Source organism: Fukomys damarensis, unplaced genomic scaffold, assembly GCF_012274545.1.
Source record: "Fukomys damarensis isolate Sample0158 unplaced genomic scaffold, DMR_v1.0_HiC HiC_scaffold_16, whole genome shotgun sequence".
In the NCBI taxonomy this organism is placed as follows: domain Eukaryota; kingdom Metazoa; phylum Chordata; class Mammalia; order Rodentia; family Bathyergidae; genus Fukomys; species Fukomys damarensis.
In genome coordinates, this window is record NW_022900928.1 from 127,351,030 (window position 1) to 127,378,513 (window position 27,484).

At 39.4% G+C, this 27,484-nt stretch overlaps 2 long non-coding RNA genes across 3 annotated transcripts; one reads left to right on the top strand and one right to left on the bottom strand.

The window, feature by feature from the left end:
* Positions 1–5,130: 5,130 nt before the first annotated feature.
* On the bottom strand, positions 5,131–21,441 carry LOC104851004. Of its 2 annotated transcripts, XR_004517381.1 has the most exons (6): positions 21,272–21,441; positions 19,545–19,656; positions 15,178–15,280; positions 14,405–14,473; positions 10,738–10,833; positions 5,131–5,206 (listed from the first exon to the last, which is right to left on the bottom strand). It is a non-coding gene; the product is annotated as an uncharacterized LOC104851004 (long non-coding RNA). The 2 variants fall into 2 exon arrangements; XR_777117.1 differs by lacking the exon at positions 5,131–5,206 and having other exon boundaries at positions 10,627–10,833.
* Positions 21,442–21,521: 80 nt separating this feature from the next.
* LOC104851003 lies at positions 21,522–26,196 on the top strand. Its single transcript, XR_777116.1, has 3 exons — positions 21,522–21,575; positions 22,514–22,644; positions 26,126–26,196. It is a non-coding gene; the product is annotated as an uncharacterized LOC104851003 (long non-coding RNA).
* Positions 26,197–27,484: the final 1,288 nt, after the last annotated feature.

The following is a 27,484-nucleotide window of genomic DNA, read 5'->3' on the forward strand; positions in this document are numbered from 1 at the left end:
TTTTTTTTTTTTTTTTTTTTTTTTTTTTTTGGCTGTCAAACTACTACCTACTTCTCAGGGTAAAAAGCCTTCACTCTTTCTTCTACCCTTAAAATCCTACTGGCCTATGAGCCTCTACTACTCCCAGGCAAAAAGAGATTTTCTGTGTCTGAGAACACTTTCCACTGAGTTCTGCTCAAACTCCAGAGACTCCAAGCTTCAAGTCCTTCCCCTTTCAAACTTGACTCCAACTGCCCACGTGCATGTGACTACATATCAGGCCTTGGAACCTGCCCCAATACTGATTTTCTGCAGGTCACTGCTTCACAGCCCATTAAAATATCCGGAGGCACATCCATTCTCCAGTGGGGGTGCCAATCAACACAAAAGTCTGACCTTTCAGGATCCAGAAGAGCTAAACCAAGAAATCAATCAGTTGGGGTAGAACTCTTGGGATAAATCGAGCATGTGCTGCCCAAACATTTGAGCAGTCTGACCTTTCCTTCCAGTTTTGTGGTCATCTACTCTCACCTTCTCAGAGTTTCCTCTTTTATGAGTCCAAGAGTTCTCAAGAAAGAAAAAAAATATGCAAACTGTTTCTATGAAACAGAAATCAAATTGTGTTCTTTAGGATGGTTCATAACTTAGGCCACTGAATTTAGAGAAGACGTCTATAGAGTCTGCAACATATCTCAGACTTTTGCCTTACCTGTGCATATATGAAAATTAAGCCACGGGTGACAGTGACAACCTGAGGAATTAAAAGTCATACAAAATTTTAGGGAGAGAAATAGGTGAGGCATGTGGTGGGGAGAAACCAGCTTCCTGCACTGTCCTTTCTAGCTCTATGACTACAGGCAAGTTTTCCCTAACTCCTTTCTGAACCCTTTGTTCTTCTGCACACTTAGAAATATCAGTATGTGACTCTCAGGTTTCTTACTAAGAGGCAACATGGAAGTGGATGACTTGTAGATGATTCTGTAGCAGTAGCTTTGCTTTCTTCCTTTTGACTAGAGCCCTAAGGATGGGTGAGCATGGGGAAGCAGTGTGTCCTCATCCCAAATCCTCATCAAAATGGAAATGTGTGGTATCATAGCTATTGTTATGAGTAGGATCTGCAGACAGAAATATGCCTCTTCTGTTTTATTTGGAACAATTCTCTGGCATAGTTTGGATAAGGAAGGTATGTAGGTGCTTATTGAACAACTAGGTGCCTTCAGCATGGATTTCTGGAGTAACTCCCTAGAAAGGATCAAGGGAAAACCTGGCCTCTCTTTGTTAAAAATAGTAGGGTCCTGGCTGGGAGCTCTTGTGTGCTACAATAGGCAGAACTGAGCAGAATGCATAGATTGGCAACAACTCCTTTCCTTTTCTAAAGCCTTATTCAAGCTTCAGACCTCCTGTTAGGTTAAAGAATGGCCAAATAAGGGAATATGAAAAAGCTCATTTTCAGCAATGACCTTAGCTGGAGTGTCTCCAAATGACTTAAGTGGCTTACAAGTCACTGGCAAGGGAAGCTGGGCAGGCATGACCTAGTAATCCCATTTTCACTAGGCAATGCTAGGCTCGCTGGCTCAATAAAAAGAGACATGCATTTGGGCAGAGTAATGAAAATCACCATCACGTTCCTTAGAGGGCTTACTCCCAATTATGCACGCCTTCTGGTGCCATCATTGAGTTCACCTCCCAGAGCATGCTCAGCAAGGCATGGTAATTACGTCTGTGTTCTAAAAATGGAATAGGAGACAGTTTTAAAGATCCATATTTCATGTTAATACCCAATTATATCTGGGAGGGGTTTTTTCTTGGTCTAAAAAGTACTGGTGATGAAGGTTAATGCTTTAATTAAGTCCACTCTGCTCCCCCGAAGCGGCTCAGCTATCCCTCCAAACCAAGACATTCACACAGTTAGCAAAAGAGACTGGGAGAAAACGTCTTCAGAGCGGAAGTGCAGATTTTTCAGCTGATGATACTTTAAAACTTGCATCGTAAACTCGTGCTATTATTGGCTCACGGAGCTGCAAGAAGGAAGGCCTTCTCATTGTTAAGGCTCAATTCCAGCCCTGCCAGTGAAGAACCAGACTTCAAGTGATCTACAGAAGAATCAAACTCTTCTCTTTCGAATGAGAAGGAGCACAAAGGAGAGCAGAGAGGGAAAGGAAAGAAGGCAAAAAAAAAAAAAAAATAGAAACAATGTTTTTATAGATAAGGGGAGCTTGAAGGGAAGGGAGAGGAATGAGAAAAAAGAAGAAGCAAGAAACCATCATGCACAGGCACAAATTCCTTATGATGAATTTTTTGTGGTTGTTGTTGTGTATATCTGTAATGTACCAATAAAATAAAGGCTAAAAAAGAATTCTTCTCTTTAACAGGAAAATGTCTCAGCTGTGGATTTCTGCACATCTAGCAATTCACGATGCAGGGACATTTTGTATACTCAGGGACAGCAGAAGTGGCTTAGGTACTGGTTATCTTGCCCACATGGTGCCCAGTGGTGAGTCCTCGAGTAACGAGTGAATAGTAGAAAGCAACTGGAATACAAATCCTAGTTCTGTTGCTCACTGCCTGTGCAATCAGCCAGTTCACTCATTTGTTCCACTCATTTGTCCCAGGCATGCTTGCGTTCCTCTCATTACTAAGCACAGGTACTTGGGAATTATTAGTGAAAATGGGCATAGATTTCTATCTTTGAGAGCATCACATTTTAGAGAAGGAGGAGGTTAGCAGAAACACATTATGTGAACAATACAGTTTGCCATAAAGCGGCAAAAACTGGAGAATAAAGAGAAAAAACAGAGTAGGCAAAAAGATTGTAAAATGGTGCCAGTGAGGAAAAAAGCAGTGAGCTCCAATTTTGAAAAATGAGGCTGTTTTAGACATCATGGAGAAAACTCCCTTTAAAGAGGGACAGGGGAGGTATCAGCTTTAGGCAGCAGACAGCTGGGAGAGGAGCATTCAAGACAAAGGTGAAAGATCTCAGTAAGATTTTAGCCCAAATATGCAAACAGCCAGTGTGACCATGGGGCAGGAGCAGGTGAGCTGGGCAGGAGGAGTTGGGGTGTGAGAAGGGTCCTTATCTGATCGTGTACAGCCCTGGAGCCACTGTGAGATCTGTGATGCTGATGTGGAGTGAAAGAGAAGTCATCTCACCCTTTGAGAAGAAGAGCAACAAGATCTAACTTAAGTTGTAAAAAAAAAAAATGCTCTCTGGCTACAGGTTATTACTGAGATTCTTTCATTCAACAATGAGATAATTCTGAGGTGTTAAGATCTATTGTAAAAATCACTACCTTGGGGCACCAGGTGAGTTGTTTTCAAGATCTCTTTCTCCGGTGTCCCAAATCTCTGTTTGGTATGATGAACAACATCCAGCCCATCAGTACAACTGCACGACACAGCTTTCCTGTTACTGAGCTTCTTGAGGAGTCCCGCAGCTCTAGACTCAGCTCCTTGGCTGATATTCTAGGTAACAGAGGAGCTTTGAACAGCATGACCTCCCCCCACCACCACATCCCAATGTCCACTCTTAGTAATGAATTGTGTCTGCATTCTAAAAATCATTCTTTCCACATTAAACATGACTTTTCTTTTATAAGTGAGCATGAAGTGTCCAAAATATGATAATTCTGAGAAGTTTTTCACCTTTGTGGGATCCTACAATTCCCGAAGTTTGCTTTGTTTGCTAGTGATTTTAGCGCAGTGTTTAGCACGCTGAAATGTGGAGTGAGATATTAACTAGCATTTCTGAGAGAATGTCTCTGCCAGGTAACCGTAACTGTCAATGGAATTGTTAATCTCCTAGAGAGTTGATTAGATTATGTGGATGATATTCTGAGCAGTAGGTTAATCCACCAATATCCATAGCTCACTGCTGTTAGGAAGTGGGGTCCTGCTGGAGGTGGGTCCCTGGGGCATGACTTTGGAGGGTGTATCTTTCCCTGGCCCTGTTCCCCTGTGCACTGCTTTGCAGCCATCATGAAGTGAGCCACTCACTCCACCCTATCCTCCTGCCGTACTGTTTCTGCCTGGGAGCCGACCAACCACGGACTGAAACCTTTGAAACCATAATCCAAACAAATCTCCTCTCCTCTATGACGTGGGTGTCAGGCACTTTATCCCACTAATGGGAAAACTGACCAGTATGCTATCGTACAACAAACTACGATTTTTAGAGCAAGTTTTACAAAGTCCTGAGGCATAACCTACACATCCAGATATCTGACAAGATCGTAAACTATGGATTCCTTAATTATGATGGCATAGAAATCCTGTGCTAAAATTCCCATTAAGAATGCCATATGTCTCATCTCTCCTAAATAACACTGGCTCTGGTTTCTGAGTTATACACAATGTACATTAAAATATTTCCTTAACACATATCTATACTTTGCCCCTCTTAAACTTAAATTGTACATACACTTTGAAGATAAAAATCTCTTCTATTGAAAGGTTTTGTTAAGAAATTTCCTTAAGAATTATGAACATTTATCTAATAAGAATCATTAGATATAATATGGGTTATAAAAATTCTGAAAAGTTTTGTAAAATCAGTGAGGGTTAACATAGCAAGATTCTATAACTCATTAATATCACTAATGGCCAAAATCATTACTTTTATATAGAAAATTAATAATATCACATATATATATATATATGTTTACTATCATTAGATTTTAATTTTGCTACTAGTTGACAAAATCCATGAGGCCAGAGATTTATGTGTCCAGATGTTTTATTTTGTTTTTGTTTTCCATGGCAGAAATCAGTTATACAAGGGAAATGGGTAAAGATTTTATCTTCATTTTTGTTTGTTTTACTCATAGGGGGGCACTAAACGTGGGCTTTCTTAGCATTTGTGTGTGAGCAGTCTGTCTTCTAGTGCCTAGTCCTCCAGAGATCTAACAATTGGCAAACAGAAAGCATTAATAAAGTTCACCCTTGCCTATTGCATTGTTCTGCAATTGCTTTGAGCCTCTTTCTACCCCATCCATCCATCCATCCATCCATCCCGGGGATTCAAGTTCATCCAAGTTGAAGTGAATGCTATCAGGAGACTTATAAACATCAGTCTGTATCACATGTTACTATTTTAATAGGTTATTAATAAAAATGTTTTCCATCCAAAACAGGTTCATAATGCCATCGAATAAACCCACATGGCAATTTCTTGCACTGCTAGACTTCAGACGACTTCTTTATCGCTTGATTGATGCTTCTTTAGTACAGTCTGGGAGTAGAGGGGAAAAAAATGTAACCCATTTCCAACCTAGAAATTCAAGCCAGTGAAATCTATTTCTCGGGTCACATTTCAGATACCATATCCATGTGGACAATAACATGAGGACAGAAAGAAGAGAAAAAAGTTTTGACTGGCTCACAGGAACACTTGAAGGAGGGTTATGGATATTAGATGAGTATAGGAAATTTTCAGGTGGTGTTTATGTAATTGTTAAATCAGAGCTGTGTAAGATTCAGACATATGAAAAGGATATATTTTGGCACATCCAGGAAAAATATTTCAAGGAGAAAATGTTCAATATTAGACAAGAAAAGGAATGTTACCCATATGATAACAATGTAATCTTTATTGTGAGTATCCAAGACTCCAAATGGTGATCGCAGATGAATTATTCCATAACCTCTGTTTCTCCAGACAAACCTTATTTCTAAATTTTAACACAGTGAGACAAAGGAAATCTCTCTGTGCCTATTCATGGAGAGAAAGTGACTCTCAAAATGAAAAAAAAAAAAAAACAATCTGTGACTTCAAAGTGAAACAGCTGACAGCAAAATATTTGAATCAATTACAGAAACACAATGTTTTTCACTGGCGAGTACTTTTGATGGGTGCATTCTGAAACATCTGTGCTTGTTTCCATGGAGATTGTGCCTGGTTTATTTTATTGTTAATATACCATATGGGCAGGAAAGAAATAAGAAGAAGCTACTGGGTGGAAATCTAAATATAGACATTCCACACAGTCTCAGAGAAGTTATGATCTCCTGGCCCAGCAGGGGATAGTTCGATTCCTTGGAGGAACTACACCAAGTTACATGAACGTTGGCTAACTTGGGAATACTGACAAACCTTCTTAGAAATGATACTGAAGGTTACTCGTTCTGATATCCACTAGATGACTTTGAAGAGTTCCAAAAAATAAAAATAAGTTCATGTTTCTCAAGTTTAAAACAATTGTTCTTCTAAGAAAGCCAGCTCAGAATTTAAACCTCATTGAGAGGCTCGTGTGCTCAAGGTTTTATAGGGGTTTTCTGCTTTTCCTCTCAAGGCCATATTCTCCATTATTTTTCTCCTATTTCCCTCTGAAGCAGCCAGGCTCTTATGATTCCTCACCTAAATTTCTATCAGGGTGGAAACCGGGGATAAGAAATAATTGTAGTATTTTAAACCACTTCTGTGTTTTCCATCGCCTCTCCTCTTATCCGAATCACTCCTTTCACTACTCATGTCTCTTTAGATTTGTCCATTTCACAGTTTGGTTTTAATTATTTGGGAACCCTCTACAGAGTTTTTCAGTAAAGTGGTGCCAATTTACATTCTTCCCAACAGCATCAAGGGTTCCCTTTCTCCACATGCTTGCTAGTCCCTGTTATCTTCTGACTTTTTCCTAATACTTGCCTGAACTAGCACGAGGCGGTATCTGCTTGTGATTTAATCTGTATTTCCTTGAATATAGCGATATGTAGCATCTTTCTGTACACTCTTGGGCTGCTTGTATATCTTCTCAATAAAAGTGTCCAGTCAGATCCTTCATCCATTTGTTTTCTTTTGCTTTATTTCAAGAAAGGGTCTCACTGTATAGTTGAGACTGACCTGGAACTCACTATGTAGCCCAGGCTGGTCTTGAATTCACAGCCATCCTTCAGCCTCAGCCTCCCAAGTGCTGGAATTACAGGCATGCACCACCATGCCTGATTCTTTGTTCATTTTTAAATTGGATGATTTAGGGGTTTCTTGCTTGGCTTTTGAGTTTGATATTGAATTTTACTACTTTCTTTTCCATTTTGGATATTTTTGTAAATATTTTCTTGTAGCGTGTAAGTTACCTTTTCCCTTTTTAGTGTTTGCTGTACAAAGGGTAGTTAGTCTGATGTAGTTTTCCATTTGCTATTTTTACTTTTGTTGCCTATGTTTTTTGGGTCAAATACCAACGACAAAAAAATCACTGCCAAGATGGTTGTCCAAAAACTTTCACTCCACGCTTCCTTCTAAGAGTTTTGTGGTTGCAAGCCTTACATTTCAGTATTTAATCTGTTTTTAATTCATTTTGAGTATGAATAAGAGCAGCTAGATAGTTTTGTGCAGTATAAGAAAATGGTAAAATTTCATTTTTTCGCAAATTTATATCACTTTCCCAATATCATTTACTGAAGAGTCTAGCCTTTTTCCATTGTTTGTTTTGGAGCCTTTGTGGAAATTCATTCACCACATATGGGTGGGATTATTTTTGAGCTCTGTTTGCTTTCATTGGTCTAGACTATGTGAGTGCAGCTATCATCTCTTCTTTCAGAGCATTCGGAGTTGAAAGGAATGGACATTAAGCTTCACGTGCTCATTCAAAGTTCAATTTATTCTAGAACTTCAGTCTCGTTGTCTGATGCCCAGCCTACATCCCCATAACATCATCTGTTGTTCTCGGCACAACCTATTAGTTTTTCTCGAAATTTCTATGAGATGAGCAGTTGTTTGCTAATGTTGAGCACTTTCGAGTTGTTTCATATCTATTAGCAACCAACTGATGGTAAAAAATTAATTTTAGGAACTGTTCTGAAACGCCGGAATTGATTAAGACGTACTAATTTGATACCAGGCTGGTTAGAAAAATAGATGAAATCCCTAAGCATGAGAATTCATCTCAAAGTGTCATTTAATATAAAGCAATACCTGAGCTGTGAATGGCTTTGAAGTGATTTTCATCACATTGATTTATCTTTAAACACTTAACAAGTATTAAAGAAAAATATCTGAAGAGAGATCACAATGTGTATGCCAGGACCTCACAAATGATTTCTCATTTACTTTTCAAAACAAGCCCTGTAAAGTGGATATCATTAGCTTATATCATAGAGGAAAAAATGTTTTATAAGGTATTCAAAATTCTATTCAAGATACTGTAACAGAAAATAAGACTTTAACCACCAAATGGAAGATGCATGAGACAAGACAATCAATTATGTCAGCCTTGTCTATAGCTCTTCGCCTCTGTACTTATTTTACAATGCATGACACTCAAAAAAACATTTCCTGAGTGAGAAAGTAACTAGATCAATTTTGACATCCTTTCATTTGTGCAAGATACCATGAGCTTTGTTTTCTATAACCTAGAAAACTTGGTAGAATTATTCATCTTAATGCTCAGTAATCTCTATAATATTTCTATTAACTTTGTTGCACTGAAATTCACCTTTATAGGAGATATATATATATATATATATATATATAGAGAGAGAGAGAGAGAGAGAGAGAGAGAGAGAGAGAGTCAAACATAATAGTAATGTAACTCCTAGTTTTTGTTAAATTCGAAACCATAAAGAGAGATGGATAAAACATAATTGATCAAGGTAAATACTAATGGAATTGATAGAAATTTAATGTCTCAGCCATGCTGAATCCTTACATATTATACCAATAAATCTTGGTGGAAATTTTCTTGAAGGTCATGCTGACATTATTCAGTAAATGCAGCAGAAAATTGAGGGTTAGAAAATTTGGTTGTGTCCTAGTTTATCATCTCACTGGACTCAAAATATTTATTTATTTTTTTATAAAAAATGATGTGAGCCCCCAAACATGTTAGGCCAATTAAAGCAAAAACATTAAAAAGCACAAAAAGTGACGTATTTGTTAGTGGTAATATGCTAAAAACAACAACAGTATGTGAATTGACAAGTTCATCGTTTGAACAAGTCTATGAACTATGAACTCTGTTTATCCTAACTTTTCTAATAATGAGAAAAAAAAACACAATGAGGTGCAACAGCTTTGGTAACAAGGGCCAGTGGGCAGGTCTGAGAGTTTTGGTTTGAGACCCATCTCCAGGGTCAGTCTGTATTGACCGAGTTTAACACTAGAAAGGCTGGTAAGCAATTCAGACTAATGTTTGTAAATGGGGAGGGAAGGAGGGGGTGAAGGGAGGGCAGGGACAAGAGGAAAAATGAGAACCAAGTCCTGTCATGTAAAGGTACAAGATCCCAATAATGAATGTAACTGTACTGTATACCTAGAATGTACCAATAAACTCAATAAAAAGAAAAAAAAATTCAGACTAGAGCTGGGGATTTAGTGCAGTGGTTCCACCACCTGTCTTGCAAGTGCAAGGTCCCGAGTTTGACCCTGGTACTGTCCTTGCTATTTTTACTTTACGGGACATGACACTTCATTTAACAGCACAAAAATGAATTGCAGTAAAAATAAAAGAATTGCTAAAATTCAGATACATCTCTTTTCACCGAGATTCATGTAAATGCGAATTAGTGATAGAATTAAGAACTTGACATGTATTTATCATTAATATGTTATTTTTTTCCTTAATTTTTTTTTTTCACTGCTGAAGATGAAAACCAAAAGCCAGGGTCTCAGACAGGTTAACCGAGGGTCTGGCCAATGAGCTTCATTCCCAGTCTGTGCTTTATTATTTTAGTAGCTATCAACTGACTCTGTTAGGATTGGTAAGCAAATAAACATACTTTGCTTCCCCCACCTCCTCTCCCAATTACTATTATTATCAGTATTATTGTTATTATTGGGCTGCATATTATCTACAATTCCAAAGTGATTTGATCTTAATGCTATATGTAAAAGTGATGAATAATCAGCCTCACTGTGTTTAATCCTATCTTTTTTTTATTTTTAAAGGAATTACTTTAATATAAATCTTCTGACTGAAATTCAGAAATATGCTGTTCTTGTCTCTCAATAGCTCTTTAGTGTTGTGTCCCTGAATTCTTGCCTGTATGAGACTCTGTCCCTCTCCTATACATCCAAATAGAAGCTCTGCTGGGTGTAAGTTTTTTATTATATCTTCCTCTCCACCACCTCCCAGTGCTGCCATTTTTAAAAATATAATAATGCTTGGTTTTTTTAGAGTTTTTTTTTTCAGCACTGAGATCAAGGAATTTTGAAATCAATCTGATGTTTTCTCTCTCTCTCTCTCTCTCTCTCTCTTTCTTTGTAGGTGACTTGCTTTTCGTTTCACATGCTTGCACAATTAGTTGCTTTATTCTTGAATGTCAAGATAGGTTTCATTGTTGACTGTTCTGTTTTGATTATTTTTCTCCCAGATACTGTGCATTTTCAATCTGAACTTTGACAAATTCATTGCAGAAAAGATTTGTCTTATACTTTTCAGCCCAGTTTTTAGTTCCATTCTTATATGCTAAGGACAATAACAGTTTGTGAATAGACATGTTCCTCTTTTGAACAGTTCTATGAGCTACATATTATGTTTATCTTAACTTTTCTAATAACGAAAAAAAACACAGTGAGGTGCAATGGCTCTGGTAACAAGGCACAATTGGTAGGAGGTGGACTCTTGATTTGAAACCCATCTCCAGGGTTTCATCTGCTTGTATGTTGGACCATTGTGTCATATATTCCTATATTCTCCCCAATGATTTCTATGTCTGTGCTTTTCCTCAGTTTGAGATTGTATTGAGAGGCCAAGAGGAAAGGGCTTACTCATACTTGCTTTATTTGCTGATGCTTCTAGTGTTCTCTCTCCTCCCTGTAATGCTTTTTACCTTACACTTCCTTGCTTTCTTGTGCACAGCCAGTCTGCTTTTTGTCTCCAGGTATTGTCTTGTAATCTCTTTGAATCCTGAGTCTTTTCCTTGAGCCTTAAAAACACACACAAAAAAGGAATACAGTAATAAACTACATTGTCTGTGATCACTTTGGGGCTGAAATACCATTTTTGTTAATTTTTTCTGTCTTTTTAAAATAAACCCTCTTTCATGTGTATTTTATAGTTCATCTGGCTTTGCCTTATGCTTCTTTCCTCTACATTCTTCCTGCTTGCATCTGTGCACAGTCTGATTCCTTCTACATTATAAAGAGGGGCAATAAATGGGAATACTCTGCAACTCCTCCTGGGACTTCCTTATTCTGGACATTTCACTGGATCACACTGTTAGTGCATCTTCCTTCACCTGCTTCCCTTCCTCTCTCCTTTCCTCAGTTGTAAGCATCCAAAAGCCAGTGGCATCTGCACTGACAGTAAAGGCTCTGTCAGTTCTCTGCCTTTCCTAGGTCTGATATCTCTGTGAGCTACGTAACCAGGGCAGGGACACATAAAAGTGGAGTTCATCATACGCCTTCTCCTTCAATGCAACCTCCACTGCAATCCTATCACTTCTAACACACACCCACAGGGCAACTGTAACCACCTATGAAACTTAATGCTGATTCCTGCGCAACCTGAGAGTGGGTGCTCTTTCACTTGTTTGAATATCAATTTCACACTGTTTAGAACATAGACTTTCAGAGGGTGTAACATTGGGTTATGGTTGTGGACTTTCACTATTTCGTTGAGACATAAAAATATGGAAACATCAGTTTTATTACAGTGGGTTCTAAGGAGGAGTGAATAAGAATACGCCTGCACTACTATTATTATTTCTTTTGAACTCTTGAGCTTGCTGATCAATTAGGACCAGGTAAAAGAACCTTAAATCTGTTCTTTAGGCCAACTCCCTATTCCCTCAGTATTTCACTCCATTGCATTTTTCTTGCTATGTTCCCTATTCATCTACTTCAGGGAGGAAGCCCCCTTCCCAGTATACCTCTGATTCAAATAAACCACGAAATCAACAGTCTTTTTTAAAGAGAATCTTCCAATAATAATGTCTATTCTAGCACAAGTGAGTCAATGTGATCCTGTCCCTGGGATTTTTTTTTTTTTGGAGGGGGGCTACAGTTTTGAGATAAAAGGAAACACTATGTAGAAAGTGAATCTTGAGCATCAGACAGGAGTAGAGTATCATGCTTGGGGCAGGGAAACGTTTCTGGAAACCTAAAAATCACTCTTCTGACCTACATTTCAGGGCAGTCTGGACCTCTACTCTTCAATTACTATATACACAAAATCAACACATACTCTGTAATGTTTAATTATAAGCACAGTTCAAGAGAAAAACTGAGACTTGTAATAATGCTTTAGTATACAAAGTAAATGAATGTAAATAAACACATGCAAACGAAGGTTATTAAGCATTGCAACCACTCAATATTCTTGAGTATATTAATGCCTTCTGATAAGCTTAGGAAAATTATCAGATTGTTCAGGAAATTTTCATTTTATTTAAAGCAAAGCAAAGATAATCTTCAAGCTAAAGTGGAAATTATCAAATTCAAAATTAATAAGGTTTGCATTATATCATGCTAATAATAACTATTCTATTAATAATGTAACTCAATTGTGATAAAAGTAAAATTTTCACAATATTCCTCACTATAAATTTACAGAACGCTAAATATTTAACAAAACACATTTTAGTTTGTGTTGTGTTTTATGATTTCAATGCTAGATATATTTTCAGTTATAATGCAGTGTTTATTCAGGATAACAACACTAAAATAACACCAGAAACATATTTTGCATATAAGGTTAAATAATCCTTAACCATGTAAGTAGCACATACTCATTAAGATATTGATGTATAACTTTGAATATTTCCTCTATATTTATGCCTTATTGTTATATGTTTAACTACTAGAGATCAGAAAAACAAGGTGAGTTTTATGAGTGGAATTATCATCAAACCACAAATTTTTACTGATAATGATAACCTGATTCAAGTTTTTAGAACTGTTCTGTTACAATTTTCCAATAGTTTTTTGAAAGAAATCTATGGCATGACACTATGGAAATTAACATGTCTCTGCAAATTTGTAAACTAATGTTTAAATGTCAGACAAATTTGCAAGCTTTGAACTATTTCCCAACGAGATTTCCAATTTATACCTGTAGTTAATTTTACATTTGATATTGAAAGCGTGGTCACCTTTGTTACCCATTACTTCACATATATCTAGATCACTCCATCTATCCATCACTGTTCCACAAGCAAGATGTGTACTTGTGTGTCTATCGCTGTTACGACTTGTGTCTGGATGTCCCCCCAAACCCTCATGCAGTCACAGACAGGACTTTTGAGAGGTGGCTGGACCTAGGGTGTGTGAATGTGAATTAAGGGTGTGATATTGGAATTGACGGTATGTGGTGTTAATTTTAGTTCATTGATTATCATAGTTCTGGGTGTGGACAATAGGAAGGGCCATTCTGAGAATTGGTAACACTACCCAAAGGGTTTGTAGCCTGGATAGAATAAAAGAGAAAGATGAACAGCATCCTGTCACTCCTTGCTGCTTGCTGCTTTGCTGCCTTCTGCCTGCCCTGCCATGAACTTTCCCTTCTATGACGCCCCTCTGCCATGCTGCCGTACTCTGGAGCCAGCTACTGTGGACTGCAACCTCTACAAACTGTGCACTAGAATAAACTTTTTCTCCTTTAGCTTTGGGTGCCTGGTATTTTGTCTCAACAACCAGAAAAGTAACTATTACCAGCACAGATGGCTTTAGGAAAGACATGTGACACCTTTGCCAACCTTTTATTACCTTAGTGGACCATTTTACTTGTAAAGATTCCACACCGACATTCAATTCCCAAAAAATATAGGCAAAAGAATACATTTTTACAAAAATGAGAAACATAATATAAACCCCTCCTAAAAAGCAATAAAGAAGTTGTACTAAGAGCCCTTAGTCAGGACCATAGGGAGGTCATCGTGAGCCTTGCACAGTAAGCATGTAGGATATATTAAAATTAATGCAATAGAAAATATTGATGTGTCATTTGGAACACACTGAATTAAGCTCCTCTGGCTCTTCAACTCCCTGCTTCAGGATAGGTGGTCACTAAGGAGAAAGAACACCTCACTCGCACTTGCTGTGCCTTCCTGAGACTAGAAATCACAGCCTGGACTTCAAACACCATCTGCTACTTCCAGCTGCCTGCTGCTCCCTGCCTTCACCCCAAGGTGAGCACTTGCTGCAGGCAGAAGGTTCATTAGGAATGGCATGGTCTCTCCTACGTTAGAGAAGGTAGTCATCATTAAATTAGTTATGAAACATTCACCCAGCATATCTTGCTGTTTTATAGCAAAAACTACTCAACCCAGAGAATTTAAGTATTAATTTAGTATGACGAAGTCTACAATAAAACTCTTTTACTTTTTAAAGTACAATTGTATTTTCAAATAGATGTAAACTTACAGAACAGTTGAGGAGAGGAGAGCTCCCAAACACCACCTAACATATTCCCCAACATTAACATTTTTACATTTTTCGTAAGAAGTGAGGCAATATTGGTATATTCTTACTAAATGTTCAGATTTCCTCAATTCTTACCTCATTCTGTCTCTGTTTCAGGATCCCATCCAAGATATCACATTGAGGGTCCTCTTGACTCTGAAAACTCTGAAAAAGTAATCACAGTCTCTTGACTATGTTTTGTTTGTTTCTTTGTTTGCTTGCTTGCTTTGGTACTGGGGATCGAACTCGGGTCCTTGTGCTTTTGAGGCAGGCGGCAGAACCAAATGCCCAGCCCTCTCTTGACTATGTTTTGAATGACAGGTTTCTTGATAATTTGGGTGAGCACTTGTTATGTGCTTTGCAGAATGTTGCTCAGTTGGAGTGTGTCTGGTATTTTTCTTATGGTGGGGTTATGAGATTTTGGAGAGGAAGACCATGGAAGTAAGCTATAATTCTTATCACATCATACCAAGACCACATAACTGTAATGCTACTTAGCACTCGTGATATTGACCTTGACCACTTGGCACAGGTAGGGCTTTTCATGTTTCTCCACCATGAAGTCTCCTTTTTCATTCTGTGCTCTTTGGACAGAAGTCACTATGTGCAGCCCACACATGGGGACTGATGAGACACGCTCCACTCTGTGTTTGAAGATGAGTAGCTACATCTATATGGGAGATTCATTTTTGCTTTAATCTACACCTTTCAATTAATACTTAAAATGGAAATATATGATTTCCAGCTTGGGTCACGTAACACCCTAAACTGTCTACTACCATTTTCTACCCAAAGTCCATTTTATTCCCTACATTCCCAGAAGATGGGGGCCACAGCAGTGCTGCCGAGGTGGGATCCAGCGGACTGACCTTGTCACACACCCTGGTGGGAGGGGTCTTCCTCACTTTCTTCCTCTTCCTTTGTTCTTCCTTGAATGGTTGGTCAGTGAGGAAGCTCTTTCTGTTTACAGGGCTTGCATTTTTATATATAAAATGTTTGATTAATCCACAGCATGATTTAGACTGAAAACAAGCTTGTTCATAGTTAGGAAACATGCTTTCTACACATAGGCTAGTATAACACTGAAAAGGAAATCTAGGTGGATTTGTGAAAGACGCTTGACCTCTCTGGACCTCAGTTCTCCATGTATGAAACGGGGTTAATGAAAGTGTAAGAGAATGGCATGCATTTATTATAGGCAATGTATGTAAAGTGCCTGACATAGATCAGCACATAGTAGATATTGCTGAAAAACAAACTGTGTTAAAAATTACTTTTAGATCTGCCTTCTCATTGAAATTCAATAAATTCTTCAATGCCAGTTTTGAAAACATTTCCATTGAGTGTCATTGCTTTCTAAATCTTGTGTTACAGTGGGAACACAAGAAGGAAAAACAAGAGCTTTCTCCCAGGAATCACCAGACTGTGGGAGCTCAGCTTGGATAATGATCCCTCCATCTCTGTGGCTCCAACACAATAGTCTAGAACAGCAGTGGCGAACCTGTAGCACACGTGCTCCAGCCAGCTGTCTGTTACCATTGAAAGCTCTAAAAGGTTTGCCATTACTGAGCTAGAAGCAGTAACTACACTTGCACAAGACCTACCATTCCCTATATTGGTTTCGACCATTGCAAAGTGAAAGACAAAGAACGTAAAAACAATCTCAATTAAAATAATTTTATATCATTCTAAAAGAACAGAACCAGTAAGTTCAACTCGGGGATAAATAAATTATAACTCAGTTCATAGTTGAAATGTTTATTAAATGCATTTTTCTGGCAGAGGAAGCTGACTGGTAATGGCTATGATTTTAAGTGCTCTGAAAGGTGAACAAGAAGGAGACATACTGAAGAAGACTGAAATTGTAAGCAACTTTTCAGTGCGCTTAACTCAAACCAGCATTTCCCTGGGCTTTTCATCAAGACTTCACCGTCCAACAAGTCCCTATGACAACTTTAAAATTCTTGATTATAAAAGTCCCTGGACTCAGCCTCACATTTAGAAGGAAGAGGAAGAAACTCGTGGTTCTCTAACAGGAAAGCTCCCTAATGCCATAGCAGATGCACCGTGTGGAGGAGCTGTGGCCAGCCTCTGAAAAATCACTCAGTCCCTTCTTCTCTCTGCTCTACCTTCAACTCAGATCTGGTGACTTATTAGCCCTGCTACCTCTCCTCTCTCTTAAGCACTGGTTGCAAACCCACTTCTCAAACTGCGCAGGACCAAGGCAGGCCAGGCTGGCAAGACAGCCACAACATTTGCCAAGGACAGTAAAAGCTGAAAACTCGGGGCCTTTTGTTCACAAGTATTTAAAACAGTAACACCTTAAAGTGCTCTTTGCTGTTGTACAATCGTATGTCCTTGAAACAGCCCCAAAGGCTGGATATGCAAACTACTTCACAGGGAGAATTTTATTTTCCAAACAATCAGCTTGGCTCTGTCTTCTGAAAGCAGACGGGATTAGTGGAGAACTGCTCCTCCCAGGAGACTGTGCCCTGTGGAAAAGGCAGGCAGGCTTTGGGATCTTTCTGTAGCCACCAGCCCTGTGTTGAGTGATTCCAGGAGAAGCCAAAGGGAGGAAAAGCTCACAGCTGGGACAGAGGAAGTTTGCAGAAGCAGAGAAGATGACAATGAGGAGAGTTTGTCATTGCCATTGTTATTTATTGCAAGAGCACAGGAAAGTTGACAGAGAAAGGAAGAATAAGATCTGGATAACTACGCACAAAAATAAACTTCTTGTACAAATTTTTCCAATAGTCTTAAAGATTTGCAGTTTTACAAATGTAAGTGTTGTATCATATGGAAGTCTTGATACATATGACTTCAGAAGAAGACACAGTCACACAAAGTTCCAGATTCCATGAGTTTCATGATAAAGCTGCTGTTAGTTAAATTCCTAACTCATGACCATAAGTTCAATTCCTTAAATGTAAATTCACTTGATAGTCCTAGAACTGGAAGTAACAACTTAACACTCATTAGGGCAATGATTTACCCAAAGAGAGGGGATACAGTGCAGAGATCCTGAGAGCACGTGCTGTCCTCAGAATTTGATTCTTCTTAATGCTCATGCTACTGGGAGGGTAAGAGACCCTTCTGCTCTCAGCAATCTTTCTCACATTGGACAACAAGACAGTAGCCAGCAAATGAAATCATTGTGTAATTGATCATTGTGTAGCATCTTGAACTAATCACACCTTTCTCTTGGTGTTCTTAAATTAGAAACTCATTGTTGAGAGTCTAAAGAAAAAAGATAGAAGCAAGCTCTTCTGAAGATGCTGCTTTAAAAAAGTGCCCTAAGCTGGACACAGGTGGCAGTGGGTTTAAGACGTAGAATCTGACAAACCATCAGAGGAGGGCAGTTAGCCAAGCCTTGAGTTGGCAGCTTCTTAGGAAAGCTGAGAAGCCAGATGAAGATATGCGCCGGAAATGAAGGCCACCTGACCATCACACAGGGCAACCCAGCTGTGAATGCAAGACAGGAACAAGAGCTGGACAGCTAAGGTGTCACCGTTGTTGCTAGAATGGGATCTATACAAAGAGGAGGGCAGCAGCTAGAGCAGCAATAATTTCAGAAATTCCAGTTCTCTCCCCTAATTGCACTTTGGCCTCATGACACTGGTGTGTTGAGAACCAATAAGCAAGACCCTTTGTACAGTGTAAGAAAATTGTTGCAAACAACCTTATCAAGGACAGTCATGTCTCGGGCACAGGATCTCTGAAAAAATCATCTCTTTGTACACAGGCAGCACAACAGGTAAGCAAGGGACTCCTGCTGCTGCTCTCTGTGCCTCTGACAAGACTCCTATCAGAATTCCCTTTCCTATCAGAATTCTCCATCTGGCAGACTCAACATTCCAGACAGGAATTTAGAGAACAAATTCTTTTCAGCTTTTGTTTCTTCTCCTGTCATATAGGGACGATGGCAGACACCCTCTGCCAGTGTCAGGAGCCCCCACAGGAATTCCCAGACAGAAAAATCACCCGGTAGGACAACAACAGCCCCCAGTTTCTTGGTATCTTTATTAATGAGAAATGTTTTTAAAGTGTGAATATCGTGAATGGCCACCTTAAGAAGAAATTAAGATGCGAACGATAATAATCGGGTGGGAATTTACCTCAGTGGTGCCATATATATACATATATATATATATATATGTATATATATGTGTGTGTATATATATATATATATATATATATATATATAATTTCCATTAATGAAAAGAGAAAGAGAAAAGTTCCATCTACTTCAGGTTGTATGTGTATGAGACTGCACCAACACACTGTCTGTATGTTTGGTGTACATGTGTGCAGTGTATATAGCATGGGCACTGAGACCTCTGACCAGGGAAGGGTGTGGGAAGGAACTGTACGCGAACTCCCCTTCCTCCAGCTTGCTGCTCTGTGCTGGGTGACCGGTGTGGCTGTGCCGGCCCAGGGGCTGTGCGCACTGCCTTCAGGATGGGGCTTCACTGTCTCATAAACTACCAGTCCCAGGTGGAGAGTCGCTTTGGCCCCTCGGCATGCTGTCATTTGTGAACACTTAGCATTCACATCACTGAAGAACACATGAGAAGCTCCAGGTCTTGGGTCCCACCCTGGACCGCTTAAACCGAATCCCAGGGGTGTGGGGCGAACACTGAGGAAACTGTCTCAGCAAATTGTGATACACGGAAGTTTGGGGTCCAAAGAAGCCTTGGGAGTGCATAACTGGGGTACTCTTAGGATGCTACCTGATCTTCCGAGCCAGAGCAGCTGAGGGAAATATACAACCTTTAAGGAATGAAAGCACAGAAGGCTGAGCTGTGTTCTGCAGGGATACTTGAGAATTAATAAATATGGCTATTTGAAGAGGGAAACTTTGCATGAGAAAAAATGGAATTAAGATGCCCTAATTGCTAGAACATCTCAGGAAGCAATGTCTTGCCAGAGATGGGTCTGTCAGCACGAAGGTGCTCTGGGGTGGCTGTGATCCCTGCTAGATGCAGTTTGAAATGAAACTCTTTTGACTGGCTTCGAAAGCAAAGTTGAGATGGACTTGGTCCTTGTGAGTCTATAGACTCTGTGCCTCAAGTCATTAATTTAAGAAACATACAAAGGCTTTAACTTTTCTCTTTTGAAACCACATTATATCTGTGATGCAGTTTTTCTAAAAACTGAATGGCCTGTAACATAAAGTTCATCCTGAACTTTGGAGGAACAATTGCCAAAAAGAACCTCCTATCAAGCATCTCATTACCTTTGCTATTGATCACTTATGAATGACAGCAGCTGAGAAGGATTATTCTGAGCATGGGTTTGGAAATTCATCTGCACATTGGGCTCAAAATGCAAAGGAGCCAGGTAAAGGCCTGCAGAGAGAGAGAGAAAAGGAGTAAAGATTTTACATAAGGCAACCAACTGCACGGCATAGAACCTCCCTCTCCCTCCCCCACCCCAGTCTCTCTTTCTGAGATAGGCCCTTTCCATGTACTTCAAGCTGGCCTTTAATTCATTACTCACTAGCCTGGCCTCCTGCCTCAGCCTCCCAAGTGTTGGGATTACAGACAGGCCTTGACCAGCAAAACTTCCAAAACATTTGGTCCATGGCCTATGTTTTCATCAGCTCAAGTTTGCCAGCATCTGTGAATGCTGTAGTTTCTCTTCTGTGGCTCATCCCATTAGCATCAGCGTACTGCTTTAAAGTTGGGGGAGGGGGAGTAAAAAGCATTAACACATGATATGTATATGTACCAATTCCTCACAATATATGTATTTATCATATTTCACAAACATATAGTGATAGAGAAGTGCCATATAATAAGACAGGCCCTTGACTTGCCTTCATTTTTTTTTCCCCCACAGAATGTCTTGTTTTGGAAATGTAAGTTTGTGCTGCTGGGCTCCTGCCCAATGTATCAAAATGGTTTGTGACTGTTTGAATTGTGTGACATCCCAGGAACTTTCATTAAGCTCTACCCCCCAATCACAAGAAGGTTCTGTTAAGCTCCGCCCCCCTTTCAGGAATGTTCTGTAACCCCCATCCCACCCCACTCACTTCAGTGAGCACACACAGTGCTTAAGTTTCAGGAATGTTATGTAACCTCGTCCCCCTGTTCAGTGAGCATGCTCAACTGCCCTGTCCATCCCTATATAAGAAGGCTCTCATCTCTGGTAGGGTGCTCAGATTCCTCTGAGCCCACTGGGGCTCACTGACGTAATACAGATTTTTCTCCTCCTCTTCTACTGACCATCAGATTCTTGAGACTTCAAATTACGAGAGCTGTGACCCAGAGCTGCCACCCTGAGCTGTAAAAGCTCAGCTGTGCCTCTGAGCTGTGGCACTTGGCAGCAACACAGAGCTGTGACACATGGCAACAGCACTGAGCTGCTCTGCCTTAATAATACTGATAAAAAAAGAAGAAGAGGGCCAGGGATTTAGCTCAGTGGTTTGTTGGCCTGCCTTGCAAGCGCAAGGACCTGAGTTCAATCCCCAGTACAAAAAAAAAAAAAAAGTACAGCACTGAGCTGCTCTGCCTTAATAATACTGATAAAAAAAGAAGAAGAGGGCCAGGGATTTAGCTCAGTGGTTTGTTGGCCTGCCTTGCAAGCGCAAGGACCTGAGTTCAATCCCCAGAAAAAAAAAAAAAAAAAAGAGAAGAAAATTTAAAAATAAAGACAGACTTTCCTTATTGCTTACTGTTCACTACTGTTGTCAAAAGGGATTGTCAGTCCTACTTTCCTGGCAAAGTAAGGTGCTGAGTTCAGGTCAATGATATGGTCCTGCATCATAAGAAAGTGTTGATTTTGGAGCCCTTCACTTCTGTGGCCACCGTCTCCACTCCCAGACCCAGTATATTCTGGGCACAAAATACTTGAATTGATTTTGTCATGGAAGATTTGCACAGTGTCCTTTTCAACTCAGGCTGCCATAAGAGTAGTACAAGAGCCTGGGATGGGGGTGGGGGCTAGACATGGAATGCTTACTTCTCACAGGTAGGGAGTTCTGAAGGCTGAAAGCTCACAAAAACATTATGTTCTTTCTGAGGCCTCTCCTGATCCAAGGTGACTGTCTTCTCCTTTCCTCATTTGGTGGAAAGAGAACAAGAACTCATTTCTTACATAGATGATGAATCCACTAATAAGGGACCTCTCTCCTTGCCTGACCACATCTCTATAGCACTACCCCTTGATAACATCACAGAGGGCCCTAGGATTTCAACACAGGAATTCTAGAATGAGGGAGCACAAACACTGTCTACCTGGTTGCATAGAGTCTACTGCATTGATGGTAAGGCAAGTTTCCTCTGATACAAAAGGGGAAAAGTACCTCTTGTCATTCTCTCCCCTTTCCTCTTTGAGACTCTGCCAGCAGATGGTAATACTTGCCATTCTGCAACCAAGAGAAGAATGACAAACTATTGTGTGTAGACAGCCTGAGTCCTGGAGCCCGGCACTCCAACCTCCCAAAGACCTCTAGTTTGACATAAATAAATCTCCGCGATGCAAGGCACTAGTCAGATACTGAAACCCAAAGCCAGATACATTTTGTAGATACTCTAAAACAAATCATATTCACAGGCCATCCCTGAAACCCTTAGGTGACAAGGGTGGAAAACATTTACATTTTACATATTTTACAAGCTGTAGAATTTAGAAATTAGTTGTGTATGGCTCATTTCAGCCCTCATAATTCCCTTCTGGAGTTCAGATTAAATATGTCTTTCTTTATGGTACCATACCAGGGATAGCAACAGGTAGACAGAATGAAACCTTGCACCACTCTCTTGCACTGCAGAACAGCAAACAGAGAACCAAGAGGTGATGCAATGTAGTTCACACGTGTGAGTGAGGCAAGTGCCAGAGTCGTAGCAAGAATGCCTCAGTGCCATAATAAATGGAAATTCCCCTTCTGAAGTTCAAGTGGGAAAAGCGAAGACAGAGATTCATTTTTTCCATTCCTGAAGTAAATCCTGATGAAGGAAACTTTACTAATGCAAAATGCACTAAAGCACACACCATCCTCTCTGTGACGTTTGTCAAAGCAAATTGGAAACTGTGACCTCGAATAACCAGCTGCCCATCAGACTTTTCAAAAGTACAGTTACTCTTAGGGAATCAGAGAGGGTTTAAAAATCACATTGTCCAGAGGGGGTTTACTACCATTTTCACAGAATGACAGCTGCTGAAGCCTGGAGAGAGGAAAATGGATTTTTTTTTTTTGAACAGACATAAGATTGACTACAGTTGCTTTGTGCCCACATGTGGAGTGAGATAATGTCATGTAGAAACCAGATGTGACCCACGACCCTGGGAAGAACAGCCTGGAGAGGCAGTGTCTGGAGCAATTCAACACACAGGTAGAAGAGTTTAGCTCTGCTGCGTAACCTGCCAGGTTCATGTGTATTCGCATAGGGATAACCACCCAGCCCTCTGAGCTTTTGTGTGATGTAAGAACTGCAGTCAGGGCATTACTAGCCTGAGGGTTGGAAGCAGAGGCTCAGTTCTGAGATCGACAGAATGACTTTGAGAAAGCCACCTAATCCGAGGTTCTTCAGTCTCTAAGTCAGGAAGGGTTTTCAGGAATAAAATCCTAAAAGTTCTGGGGAAACCAAATGGATTATCACAGCAGGCCCAGGTCTCGTTCTTTCCAACTCCCTGAACCACATCTACAGAACTTAACCTGCCACTTTACATTGGTAAGGAAGACTTCATCCAAGATTACTGTGATAGGTGTCAAGAATAGCAAGGAAGAGACTGGGCTCAATTGTGACTATAAGAACAAATAGAAGTGAACAGTCAAAGAGCAGGTAGAATGGTGGTAGTGGAGCCAGTCCTGAGAATAGGAAATAACTAAGAGGAATCATCAAGGGTAGGATGACATTTTCTAAAAGAGGATCAGGGTGAGCAAATATCAAGGGATGGGAGTTAAGGTTTCTCTGTAAATTGAGCAGGATTCTTGATAAAATAGGATCCTGCAAAGGCAAACACAGAAGCCCAAGTCCAAGGCCTAGGTGAGAAGACCCACAGGAGCCTGACCTGTAAGATCAAGGGGTCCCTGTCATGGTGTACCATAAAAACCACGCTGCCAACATCACAATGCAGGTGGCACATGCCAACTGTACCTGTACCCCACAAACCAATGGGGCCTCTTCCACTACATGCTACCCCTATAATCAGACTCTGTCCTTGAAGTCTGGCTCCTGTCTTTCAGCTCAGCCCCCTCAGCAGGGACACAGGGAGATTTATCACAGAGATGCCTTCAAAGGAAAGGTATGAATATGTGTGACACTGTGTCCACTCAGAACTGGTAACTGCCTGTGAGACGGAACCCAAGGAGAGCAGAGGGACTCCAGAATACCTGTAAGTCTTCATTAGCTGAGTTGCCTGGGATTTCCTCCATTGCAGTAATTATTCAGAGGAAGTCCAGAAAATTTCTAGCTGTCCCTTTTGATACCCAGTGTATAGTTCTACAGATTCCAAAGTTGTGGGTAAAATAATTATAATGCTTTCAACAAGATCAGAAAGCGGGACAGAAATTAAACAATAATGAAAATGGTTATCACACATGAGATATTCAGAAGTAGAGTAGCATCCAGGCATAACATGAAGACCTGGAGAATTATGTCATTTAAAAATAAGCAAGTATTTTCCTGTCTCGTCATTCTTCTCTTATTATCTGCCTCATCCTGGGCTCTTCTTAGTTTCAAAGTGGTTGCTTCCTTGTGCACAATAAATGGAAGGCAGAGACATGAAAACTATCCCTTACAAAGAAACTGCCAAGCTGTAAGTTACATGTCACTACCCCACACACCGTCATTGAGAACATGCCTTGACTACCAAATTCTGCCTCCTTCTGGACCAAGGGATGACACAGATACTTGATTATAATTAGGGGTCAATTCTAAAAAAAGGAAAGAAGAGAGGGTGAGAAGTACCTATAAAAATCTGTTACCATACCACACCAAACTTTTCTCTCCATCTTTCTACACGTTTCAAAGACTAAAATCCCTACTTATGTTTTGGAGAAACACTTGCTCAGGATACTGGTAAAAATTCTTTCAAAGGGGGACAATTCTGGGGTATGTGGAAGTCAAAATAAATGTCAAAGTTGGGACATGATGGATAGGTTGCATTCATAAGAATTTCAGGAGCTTCCAGGGGCTCTGGGAATTACCTACCTGGGCAGGCAGCTGAGATAATTGGAGGCAGCCTCCTCTGATTTCCCATAATTCTTCATTTCCTAAATGCTCGATTGGCTTTTCTTTAACCTCTACTTCCCCAAGCCTCCTGGTTTTTCTGCAAATATGTTTCTTGGCATCATATCTGATTCTTTTTAAGATATCTAGGATAGTGTTCCCCTGCATGGACCTTAATACAAACGCAGCATATCCTACACCCAGGTAGAAAGCGACATCGATTAGGGCAAACACTGCTAGGTGAATCAGAGATAGGGCTGCCAGGAAGAAATGTAATGATTATACTACCTTTTTTAATCACCTTCACAATATTTCGCATTAGTTTAGATGCATAAATACTTTGCCCCATTCATTCATTGACCACAGAGATAACACTCTATACATACACAAACCTTACATTCAGTGGCTCAAAATACATCCTCATGGCTACATCTGACAAAGAAAAGTGCTACCAGTTGCCCCATGCACTGCAGATAGAACTTTGAATTGATCGATGCTGTCACTTTTACAATTTGGCAAGTATATATCAAGAATCTAAAAAGTGTTTGTACCTTTTGATGTAGGAATTATAATTCTGGGAATCCATCCTCAGGATATAAATCCAGTTTTCAAAAGCCATATGCCTTGGCTATATCTAACACAGTGTTTTCATAACAGTCAAAAGTATAAACAACAGAAACGTTCAGCTACAAGCATTTTTAGTTAAATAGAACTATGATAAATACATAAACTCAAATAACTTTTATAGTTATTTGGTTTATAGTTATAAACATTAGTACCAGTATCAAAATCTATCTTATTCTAAAAATGTGAGATATTTAATTAGACCAAAATAAATTGAACACATATATAAATACACAAGAACTAAAAAGAAATATAGGAGTACGTCCCTTTTTTAGTTTTATAAGTTTTCTGGAATATGGAGATTCTACTTTTATAATATAATTATATTCCCTACAGTTTTACATTTTCATTGTAAAATGATGTAAACTCTTTGTAGTCAACTTCTTGTGTGCTCACATCATGGAGAAAGACACCTCTAATGTCCTTTCCTCTTATCAGGGCATCTGCCATATCAAGTCAGGGGCCATGCTCACAAATTCCTTTAACACTTATTATTTGCTCATGGTTTCTATCTCCAAATTCTGTCTACAGTCACTCTGAGGTTTAGGGATTCATCATATGAATTGGAGAGGTACTATTTCTATCAGGGTGTGTAAATCAAATGTGAACTCACTCTAACCCTTTTCTCTAAAGGATACTATCCTAAAAGATTAGTATACATCCCTCTAATGCTTTTTCTTATTTTTAAAATAAAGCTTCAAAATATTTCACTGATACACACTGAAACCTATAGAAAAATCAATGTAGTACAAGGTTTTCATTGCAAAAGGGGAAAATGCTGTCTCTCATTTTACCACAAAATATGAGAATCCTTAAAGTCTTAATTCTGTCATTCTCATGTTTCTAGGCTGTATGCTCGTATTATATTTTTATTCAGTTTTGGTACTATTTACCAACTTCTCATCATTGTAGATTACTACCTGCCTCCACTGTATAAATCTCTTCCCCCATCTTCCTGTACTTACCTAGGCATTATATTTACATTGGCATAATTTCTAAAATTCTTTTTCTTCTCCAGACTCCCATCAGCAGGATTCAAAAGCAAACCAGTAATGCTGAGATGTTATTATTAATTTATACAGCCAGAAGAAACTATTATTTCTCCAAAATATTTGAGGATTTTCTTGGTGATGCCAAGCAAAACTTAAAGCCTGAATGATATTCAATCAATAGGCTGGAGCAAGAAACATCTATCCGAAAAAGAAGTATTTTCGCATTCCTCACATATATTTAACATTAAATCAAAATCAAAATTTAAATATGTATCATAGGTCTAAAATACGAATTAAAATTTCTTAAAAAATGGATATTTTTATCAGTTTAACCCAGTCAAAGATTTTTTTAAAGAAAAGGTAAAAATGATAAATAAGAATGTTTAAAAGGAGAAGGATGGTTAAGCCAGACAGAAAATAGCACTTTCACCCATATTCTACTGATCCAGTAAACCAATGGTCTTTTCTAAATTCAATGGGGTAGGAATGTTTAAAGTTCCTGAAAAGACAATGATGTAAAGACAGAAATGGTAGTATGTATTTTACCAGGAGAAATATGGTGTTCCAAAGAGAAATCTAGAGCAATGAGGGGTGAGAATGCTATGTTCTGTAGTTCCTGTAGGCTGCCCAACTGAAACAGAGTCAGTTGGGAATCATAGCCAAGGAGATTGGATGTGAAAAGAGACACCTGGATCTCACCTACTAATGAGCTTGTTGTCACTGAAATCTCAGCAATTTGGGAATTGGGGGGAATATCAACTAAGGGGAGTTTCTAGGAAAAAAAATATTACTACACACATTCCTCATTTAACCACCGAATTCAGTCCCTGTGACTGAGTCGTTAAATGAATTGGTCTCCAAATGAGGACTTGTACGTAGTGTGTATGTTACGCTATTCAGATAAAAGAAATGGTCAGAGGAAACTCCACCCTGATGACCTTTCTGTTATTTGCATAATTCTTCCATGCAGTGCTGTGGTATAAATGACAGTACCATACCATACAGAACCATCAGCCAAAATTACAGGGCTGTACAAACAAGGTGTATTGTACCAAAAATAACTGAGACTCCAAAAACAACTTCTAACTTGAGGGAAGAAAGAGCAAAGGTGACCTGCTGAGAGGTCAAAGACTGTAACATTTGGGACGCTTCTTGGCCTGTTTGTTACATGAACGAAACCCTGCCGGAATTCTTTCTCTATAAAAAATAAATTTTTTAAATGACTATTTGCAGACTTACAACGACTTGGCCAGCCGAATATTTCAGTTAACACAATCAATAGTGTTTGAGTGGAGGAATGCTCCTGAAATTTATCATTCTTCCTTGGGTATTGTATTCAATAAAATTCTATTCAGTAAATTAAAAACATATATCGAGCACGGTTG